The following is a 10691-nucleotide window of genomic DNA, read 5'->3' as shown; positions in this document are numbered from 1 at the left end:
GCCAGTGTCAAAATCAATAATTCTCTCAAAAAAATTATTACCAGCTGCACATTTGGCATTAATGTCACACTAAAGGCATGACTGCATGGATGAGGACTGACAGACTTATGCTCCGTGCTCCAGCTCTGGGCTGCCCAGATGCAAACTACTTCTGTTCCAGAAGCAGAGAGCCATGTCAGCAGGAAGACAGCTTACTCGAGAAGCCAAGACAAATTTTTTGCCACTATATGGTATTCTGAACGCCACTGTTTGTGCCTGTTTGTCTCCCTTTCAGGTGTCTTTCTTACCTATGAGTCCTTTAACCTGAACTGGAATGCTTGCTTTTTATCCTCCTCTCTTACAGCAAAAGAGGAGACTTACAGAAACCAATGCTGTTTTAACAAACATGGCAACAGCTCCTTAAATAAATAGCACACTTCTGTGCCTTATTCCTCTCAAACAGAAACGCTACTTCAGCTTCTTTGTGCCACTTCCCCTCCAAAACTGCAGCAGCAGCAAAGCAATCAATGAGAGCGTGAAGCAATATCACACACAGCAGACCTGTTTCATTCTGAACAAACACACAAATAACCTCCAGTTTGAGAAGGAGGAATGCACAAACACTTAGAAGCTAATTCCCAAATGCAGCAAGACAAAGGCAGATTTAAAAGACTCTAAACACCTGAGCAAGCAAAACAGTCTCTTATCCCTCGCTAAAGCAAACACAAAGACAAATCGCATTCACTTTTCAATCTGGCAAGCCAGCCATAATATATTGCCTGCCACGCTGATGATGATTGTTCTTGTGCTCTCCACCTCAGTCTGATACACACTCGGCAGATTCATAACTCTTTCAAGCTCTCCAAGATAAACACACAGGCACTTGATAAAGAATTTCAATTATAACGATCCTGGACGTGTCCAACACGCTGCCCCCTACGCCCAATGCAGCAGCAAATTCATCATCGCCCGCTGCTCTCCAGGACACGGTCAGGTCCAAAAGGGTCCGAGGGTCCTTGTGGTTTTGGAAACCTCCTTTCTTCTGAGACGATGAGTCCTTCTCATTCACAACTGTCTCTGGCATTCTCCCATGCTCCCATCCCCAGGCCTGAGGGGACTGTGGTGAGCGGTGTGTTGTGTTGGCCACCAGTGCATGTGACAGGGACAGCCAAAGGTCTTGCTGCATGGTCACCTTACTGGCATTTTTGGCAGCCTGTCTCCCTTCTCTGTGCCCAGTGGCTGAGGAGATCCTGCTCAGCTTGACATCTACTCTCCGTGTTCCAACCCCAGCGTAAGCAATCCACTGCAGAGACTGAACTGCCACAAACGACCTGCTTCATGGAAAAAAGAAAACCACCCTTACCCAAAGGAGTCAAGGGATTTAGAAAAGCTATTTTTCCCTTCACCCCTACACCACAGGGGACTTACTCTGACAACCAGCCATTATCAGAAGAGACTGTTGAGGTGGGAAGGGCACCCCACAGTTCAGAGCTGATGCTTGTGGTTACAGCTAAAGGCTGCCAAAAGCCAGGAGCACAGAGAAGAGTAGATTAGGTTAGGGCAGGTGATATGATGGATTCAAATCTTGATCGAAGGAACTCACTATATTCACTTGTTTGATGGTGGAAAAAATCAAACCAAACCAAACCAAACCACGCCAAATAACAACAAGAGGAAAAAAAAAAAAAAGGCAGTCTTTAGCTGCTTTGGCTGTGTTTAGTATGCAGGAAATTCTGGGGGTGAAGAACTGGGGACTGCATATGTGTGCGTGTGCATACAATACAAACTGCAGGTGTCTAGTTTCTAAGACAGCAACCTGTGCATTCAGGAGTGAGAATCTGCTCAGGATTGTCACATCTATTGCTGCCAGATATATCTGCCCTTGTACAAAACACAGCAGATGAGCAACTCTCCTCTAGCCTCTGTGCCAGGCACCTCATGAGTCCTGAGCTGCACCACAATTGCAGCTGGCTGGGAGTGCACGGAGCTTTGCAGCCTCAGCTTTTGGATGTCCATTACACGGAATCACAGAACGTCAGGGATTGGAAGGGACCTCAAAAGCTCATCCAGTCCAATCCCCCACCGGAGCAGGAACACCCAGATGAGGTTACACAGGAAGGTGTCCAGGCGGGTTTGAATGTCTGCAAAGAAGGAGACTCCACAATCCCTCTGGGCAGCCTGTTCCAGTGTCTGTCACCCTCGCTGTGAAGAAGTTTCTTCTCATATTTAAGTGGAACCTCCTGTGTTCTAGTTTGTACCCATTGTCCCTTGTCTTACTGTTGGTTGTCACCGAGAAGGGCCTGGCTCCATCCTTGTGACACTCACCCTTTATATATTTATAAACATTAATGAGGTCACCCCTCAGTCTCCTCCAAGCTAAAGAGACCCAGCTCCCTCAGCCTTTCCTCATAAGGGAGATGCTCCACTCCATCATCTTTGTGGCCCTGCGCTGGACTCTCCCCAGCAGTTCCCTGTCCTTCTGGAACTGAGGGGCCCAGAACTGGACACAATATTCCAGATGAGGTCTCACCAGGGCAAAGTAGAGGGGAAGGAGAACCCCTCTCGACCTACTGACCACCCCCCTTCTAATACACCCCAGGATGCCATTGGCCTTCTTGGCCACAAGGGTCCAGTGCTGGCTCAAGGTCATCCTGCTGTCCACCAGGACCCCCAGGTCCCTTTCCCCTACACTGCTCTCTAACAGGTCGTTCCCCAACTTATACTGGAATCTGAGGTTGTTCCTACCCAGATGCAAGACTCTACACTTGTCCTTGTTATATTTCATTAAATTTTTCCCCGCCCAACTCTCCAGCCTGTCCAGGTCTTGCTGGATGGCAGCACAGCCCTCTGGCGTGTCAGCCACTCCTCCCAGTTCCATCACCTTTCCAGAGATGGAGGTGACGCTGACCTGTCTTGGCTCTCAGCTGGAAGATCTCTAAGAGTTCCTGCTCAGCTCAGCCTCACCTGCTCTACAGGGCCCAGATTTGGAGATCTGTGGCAGCTTCACCACCTGCTGTACCCAGCAGCTTAGCAAGAGACCCTGCTCAGCATAGCTGGGCTGGCCAGATCCTATGCCCAAGAGCCCATTTCAACAACATCCAGCAGATATGGGATGGTTCATGTATGCCTAGTGAAATATTCTGCCTTTCACAAAGGATAATGGCTTCTGCAGCCTGTGAAGCATGACAGATGCATCTCGCATCCTTTACACAACAGTATTGGCTAATATGCTGCCTTTGTTTCACCGCTTAACTCACCCAAAACCAAGGGACACACATGGGTCACGCTCTTCTTGTGTTTACTGCCTCCTTCTCCTCCTCCTCCCTACATCCTCCTATTGTCAGGATATTCTAGAAGTCCACCATTTTGTCCTGGGTAATAGGAATAAAACCAAACTCGAGTCTTCATACTATTTCATTTTAGGTCCTTGAGATTGGAACTTAACACAATGAATGTGGAGAATGAAATTCTCCAGGCAGTGAATATAGCAATCTCATTTGGGTGCTGCTCATCCCACCCTACCATCCCAACTGATTTATCTGTGGTGAGGTACTGTGATTATCCTTCCTTCTGAAAACACAGTCTCAATTTATTAATCATTTGAGAAAAGGCAAAATAAAATAATTTTTTAAAAAAAGAAAGTAAAACACATAAAAAAAGAGTAAGTACACTCTCACTAGCCTGAGACCCAAAGTCCCTGTGCCCTCCAAGTTTTCTTACAATAAGCAAGCATTATGGGGTGCACTTGTTTGGGGAGTTTCTTAGAAGCATGTTGGGGAATAGTCTCCCTTCCCTTTGGCTTATTTTGTGTTTCTGAATAATAAAAAAAAGAAATAAAACTCTCACCTTGTCAATATTGACCCTGATTTGTTAAAGGTCCATTTGTCAGGGTTAATCCATTGCTGTAGTGTCAGCATGTGAGGATTTACACTTCCCTGTAAAGATGGGTTCATTTCAGTAGCCCAGTCAGTTACTGGATTTTGGTCTGTACTTTTGAACTCTATTGTAGTATTTAAAAAACTGTAATCGGGTGCAGGGATTAACATGTTTCATCTCCTCTAACACTAACGTGCTGGCATTGAGCAGCCCGATCAGGGTTTGGTCCTCCGCCAGCAACACTCTTGCTCAAGCAAAAAAGGCCACTAAAGGGCAGCAAGCAGCTGTGTGCTGATGTGCATGTTATTTCATATGGGGAAGAATATCTGCTCTTTTCGGTAAGGGTAGATGAGACAACAGGCTGTTGTCTCTGTTTGTACAAGCAGACTCATACTCAACCTGATGCAAGTGTTCCCGCCCACGCATCTTGTCCCCCCAGTCCTCTCCATGTCAGTAAGAAAGCCTTTGGCTGCCTCCTCGGCAGAGGAGCATGAAACCCTCCCTTGTCCGAAGTCATGAACCCTGCTGCAACCCAGAGTTCCTGCCCTGTGGGTGAATACCGTTCATATGACTGACCCCTCTGGTCCTCCCTGGCCAGGCCTTCAGGATCCAACTCCTGCTGGTTCTTGCAGTGTCCGCAGGTGCTTGGTCCTTGTTTTCTCCATCCCTCGCCATGTCTCACTCCTCTGCAGAGTCACTCTGATTTACACTACGGTCTGCAAGAGGAAGATCAGGCTCTCCGACTCCACCAGATATCTCATACCAGCCCTGAAAAGTGACAGCAGACAGAGGCAGCTCCAGGCTAATGTCACAGCCGCAGCTTCAGCACATGGCAGGCAGAGTCTGACCTAGTTTTAACCCTGCTAAATATGCAAAGAAAGAAAATGAGAGTGTGGGGGGAAATGCAGTCCAAGGTTTCTTCTATTTCCTCGATACTTTTCTGCTGCTTTATCTTTATACTTTATCTTTAACATTCATACTACATTGAAACAATTCCACTGCCAGATGTTTTCATGGGTGCACCAGGAGAGGAAAAACATGGTGACATATGAAGGCTGGGCTTTTCTTTTGGAGGGGGGGATTTTTTTTTTTTTTTTTTTTTGTACAAGGTTATGGGAAAGGTGGAATTTTTGAAAGGTTAACATTTTGGGAAAAAAAAAAATTGAAAAATTTTTGCTACCTTTTGAGCAGACCTCTCTTCAGCTGTTTACATTTCCATTTTGCTTGCGTTTTGCAGTTTTTTTGTTCTTAACTTAGTCATTGAGAGCTAAATGCTACTCTGACTGTCGTTATGACAGGCCTTTTTTGTTGTTTTATTTTTAAGAAAATGGATTTTTGTGCACTTGGCTTCTTCTTTGTTTCAACATCTGCCTTTCCCTTAGCATTTCTGGTTCACTTCTGCCTTAGAACATACTCAAAACTACAGCTTCTCCTCCTGATTCTTTATGAACTCTAGACCATTTGTGTAGTACCTAACTATCTCATTGCTATGGAAACACTATTTTATTTGAAGAACCTGCACAGTTCTGTATACCTGTTTTTTGGCACCTTAATTTCAATACAAAACTGCTCACCAACAGCGCAGAGGGCTTTATCAAGGGTAGGTGCAGCACAGTGTTTTGGTCTGTGTCCTTCAGCCAGGATCTGGTGACACCCGAGATGTGATTATGTCCCAAGAGTCTGAGTACACACCTGAGGTTGAGCTATGAAATACCAGGGCAAGACTGGGAATATTGCCCAGCATAGGGACTGTAAGAACCTGCGACAAAAAGAAACAGAAACCCTCTAAAAATGTGCTGCTGCCCATCACAAGAGAGAAGAGATGCTCTTCTCATCCAGCACACCAGATAAATTGACATCCCCAGCGTAGAGCCAGATCCTGGAGAACAGGAGCACTGCAGAGCAGAGCAAGTGGAGAAATGTGAGGAAGACACCATGAGAGGAACTTCCTGGGGAGGGAGAAAACAATAATGGGATGTAAAGACACAACCGGGTTTTGAACGCCCTCATATTGCACAAAGGGCATTGCCACTTGATAGCACATGTGGAACAGGTCTCAGACATGTCGATCCTTGTCAGAGTGGTTAAGAAAAAAGCCAAGGACAGGAAACCATGAAAACCATTAATCAGTAGACCACAAGTGGTGTTGTTTCTGGCACAGGTTGAGACAATGCTGGTTGTTATGACTCCTATGAACATTCCTGACCTTGCTCAGGAAGGCTCTTAATTAAATGACTTCTGCAGAACTCAGGCATATGCTTGTGTGCTTTCCGCAGCAAGGCTTTTTTTCTGAATCAGGATCTCCATGATTACAGTCAACTAATTTGAAAAGCTTTTCATCTGGGCTCCAAGCAATCAAATGAAATACAATTAATGTGGGTTTGGCAGGACTCCATGCAAACAAAAGTTGCCCTGTTTTATCACAAAATTGGAAAATCAGGTTTTTGCTAATATCCTGATGTATGAAATCTGCTGGTACAGCTTTTCACTCTTTTCCCAACTTTTCCCTTTTGCTGCAAAACTGCTGATACAATACTGTTCTGATAAATGAATCCCCAAATCTCACAACATCCTGCCTTTAGTACAAGACCTTGTAGGAACCAGAGACAGAGAAAGAATGAATTGCTATGGTTTGCAGTAAAAGTTTGTAAAGACAAAGAGCATGCTGAAAATAAAGGAATCATCTGTATGCCACTTTATCAAAAGAGATACAGCAAGACAATGATACGAATCACAAGGCTTTAGCAGCTATAGATGGCAGGTAGGAAGGCAAACTGAATAACACAAAGCAGCAAAAATATACATATAAAAAAATACTGAAAACCAAACTTCATTTTGGACAGAAGTGCAAAGAAGCATAAATCCACTTTTTAATGAAGATCAGAACAACAGTCTACTTGTCTCATTTTTCAGTACTTTACTATGAAATTCACTTGACTTTTCCCTGTGAACAGATACCTTTATGGATCGTTTTTCACAATGAAGCAGGCAGTAAAGCACATCTAAACCTGCAGGCAGTGTGTGTCTGGTTTTGGCTCACTGAATTAGAGTGCATCCTTTTAACACAACAAATTTCGATGCAAAAATCATGAGACTTCATGGCTGTAAAACACATGTCAGTCATAGAAAGGATAAATTATTTGGAAATGCCATGAAGCTGTGTTAGAAAAAAGATCTATCTTTATTAAATCATAATTGGAATAAGAAGAGTCAGGCTGATGAATGAAATTTTTAGTGAGTAGAGGGATATGAATTTCTGCAATACACTGAAGCAATGCAATAGCAGAAGCAATGATTGTAAATATTAATATTAGTTACAAAACCCAGATTAATCTCTAAGATAGGCAGAATTTCAGGGTAAAATATTTGACTTGATGCAATGCCATAGGGGATGACTGCTTCCTCAGCAAACAGAAGCAGCCCTCCTTACTTGGGGGTATTCACGGAGGAAAACCCCGCTTCTGGCTCTGGGATGCCACTGAGATGCACGCACACACTCAGGACTCACGCAGAGCTGTGTGCCCACCAGTTCAAGCCACTGAGTGCTGGAATAAAGGCAGCCCAGCTGCCTCCGAGCCCCAGACGCTCCAGCTTTTTGGGCAGCAGCTGGAAGGCACCAGCCGACAGTGATGCACTCTGCAGATATGGGTCCCTCACGTAGGCTTGTTCCGGGCTCTCGACACAGGTTCTAGATAATCATGTTAAGCACTCAGAGCTGTTTATAGTTTGTATATTTTTGCATTGTTATTGCGCAATTAGCTGAAGACTTCCAGACCAAGCTGTCCCCAAAACACAAGGAAAATCAGTGGTTATCAACTTTCAATCCTGTTAATTGGTCAGAGGAAGAAAAAGAAACCGTTTCGGCCAGTGTGTTCCATGCGTGTTAGGAAGGTGTAGTTAGCAGTTCCTTTTGTTAAGAATTAAACCTTTTTAAGGGTAGCAAATGTATACTAAGTGACATAAAGTATCACTTGTAGAAAATGATACTTTCCAAGGACTACTGAAGAACTGGTTTAGGCTTTTTCACTGAGGTTCCAGCAAGATTTCTTTTTGATATCTCCAGCATTTTGTCTAAAAACACCTGTCCCATAAAATTATCATTCCAACCACAGAAGGGACTGCAGAAGGAAAACAGATGTCTGATGCATTCTCAACAAGAATATGGGAAACCATGCCAAGAAAACACATGCCATATATTTTTTTATGGTCTTTTCTTTCTGTTACTGTTATTAATAACATGCAAATAATGTGCACGGGGACCTTTAAACATCTTCTAACCATTCAGTAAGTCATTTCATGCATTCAGTACTATGAATCAGCCACACAAATTTTACTACTTCTTTTAGTTTTTGTGTCACATCTGGAAAACCATTGCACATGGTATGTTGGTGCACCTTCAGAGAGTCATTCTTGGCTCTGTCTGAGGATGCCCTCTCCTCAGCTCTCCATGCCTGTGGTTAGGACCTTTGTTTCCACCAAGGAGCGAGAACGGGACATACTGACCATGTCTGGTGTGGTACTGTACAGCAGAGAAACTGCCTCGTGTTCTTGGAAGTGAGCTCTGTGTTACACAACTGTAGCTCAAAGGTTACAAAGGCAAAGGCTTTGCCAGCAGACTCAGCACTTCAAAGCACTGGCAGCAATTGTTGGATCAAACAGATATTTTCTCTAGCACACATGGAATGAGCCTCAGCCAACTTCCTCCCCCAGACATTCCTTTTTCTGACTATCCTTAGATGGAAGCAAGACAGCTAATTTAATGAATCTCATTCACGCTTACAGGAGCCACTGGGCTTGGTGGGACAGTCTCACCATCCAGTTTTCCTGACTCAACAAATTACTGCAGATAAGCTCAGCCACAGATACATCCACACATATGCTCTTAGCTCACAGTAGACGCAACGTAATGTCATGTATGCTCGGTCCTCTAATGACATACAGAAAATCAGAAGACTGAAATCTCTGACAAGTGCAAAGAGAGAGGAAATTTAAGACTGGTCATAGATAACACGGGGGTGGACGTGAAGCCTGGTCTACAGAAAACCATCTAAAGAAGGTGGAATTCCCTTTCCATACAAGCCTGACTTTTTTACAGTCAGCACCAAAGTCACATCAGCTTAGGAATGGACTGAATAACCTTGGCTGAGGCACAATGCCAGCAATTTGGATTTGCTTGAGTATGACCAAAGTAAATGCTCAGCATAAGTATTTCTCTGTAGACCATTTTCTGCTCTTCTCTCCCTCCTGCTGCAGCAGACTTATGGCTGAGAATTCAGACACAATTCTGCAGACAACTTCCTACATTTTTATATACTTTGTTAGTTCATTTTAGAAACAATCCTGCAGTTAGCACAATTCCACCTGGGAAGGAGCATGTGTGCTGTCTTCCTCTCTCAGGCCCTGGAAATATCAAGAAACATAATAATTTTAAATATTTTAGAAACTCCGTGTCTGCAGCAATGACTGCATTTTAAAACTTTGATGGCCACTTATTATTTTAATGAGCATTTTAAAGGGTAAATTTTAGACCACAGTAACCTGTACGTTAATTGCCAAGAGTTCACTTGGAGATGTGGTTTGAAAGCCTCTTATAGGAATCTGGAAAAGGATATCCTAAAAAGTGAAGCCAAATTTCTCCCAGTGTATTGTACAAGTATAACACTATCTTGCTGTGAGTTCATGGCAATAAAAGCAGTAAGGAAAAAGAAATACATATGCCTTAAATTCTGAAAAGCAATCTCTGACTTGAAGTTCATGTTTGTGTGGCAGATTGTCATATCATGGTCAATCCCAAACACTGAACTTCTACATGCATTAAGCATCAGCCCTTGTGGCAGCACATATTCTATACTCTTCTATATCCTGAAACCCCACAATTTTCCATTTGTATGACACTTTACTGCCTCTTCATTTTATACCCAGGAAGCAGTGATGATGGATTAGCATCGCATCCAACACAGAAACTGGCATAATCTCAGACTCATGCGATTTACAACTGCTAAGTAAATTGGGATACTTTTTTTAGTTCCTACTCTTCCTTTTTTAAAAATAAATCCTAAGAAAATACAATCCCAAAGGCCGAACAGGCACACATTTACAGATGGCAGCAGTGGGTCATAAATGACATCTTTTCCTGGGACTATTTATGAGAGCCAAATAAACTGAGCATATTATGAGCCATTTATAATGTTCTGCAGCAGAACAGTCAGCCAAGAGACAGAGCTGAAAGCCTGTTATAACAAAAGGTATCCAAGTGAGGAGGAGAAGACTATCTATAATTACTACTCCGGTGATAAAACAAGCATAGTACAGAAGATACGTTTTACACAAGACCACTACTCAATAAAACACTGGCTTGAATATGCCAAGGAATGAATATTCAAGAGAGAGTGAACGGAGTGAAAGAGTACAAAGGCAGTAAACATAGCTCAGCTAACCTAGAAGTTACTTGCAATTCTAACCAAAAAGATCAAACCCCACATAATTCTCCACAGTGGTTGAACAGCCCATCTGCAGTCAAAAACTTTCACGATTAGGTGTTAATCAACACACAAATGACAGGACTGAGCACATTGATGGCACAGGATCCTGACCATGTAACACTGATAAAAAAGGGTGTAAAACTCAAATCTAAATCAAACCCAAACCCTAATAATATCAATTCGTAGAGCTTTTTCGCTTACCACTTCATAAACTTTTCAGTTCTTCATCAGAAACACATTCTAATTCATCTTTTTGGCATCTGCATAGTTGTAGAGCTTTGTTTGACAAAACATCAGCCAAGTTACAATCTAAAAAAAGGTTTCTTTTCATTTTTACAAGTTTTGAAAAATATT

This window comes from Caloenas nicobarica, chromosome 11 (assembly GCF_036013445.1).
Source record: "Caloenas nicobarica isolate bCalNic1 chromosome 11, bCalNic1.hap1, whole genome shotgun sequence".
Lineage (NCBI taxonomy): Eukaryota > Metazoa > Chordata > Aves > Columbiformes > Columbidae > Caloenas > Caloenas nicobarica.
The sequence above is the reverse complement of the archived record's forward strand: the minus strand, read 5'-3'. Positions refer to the sequence as shown.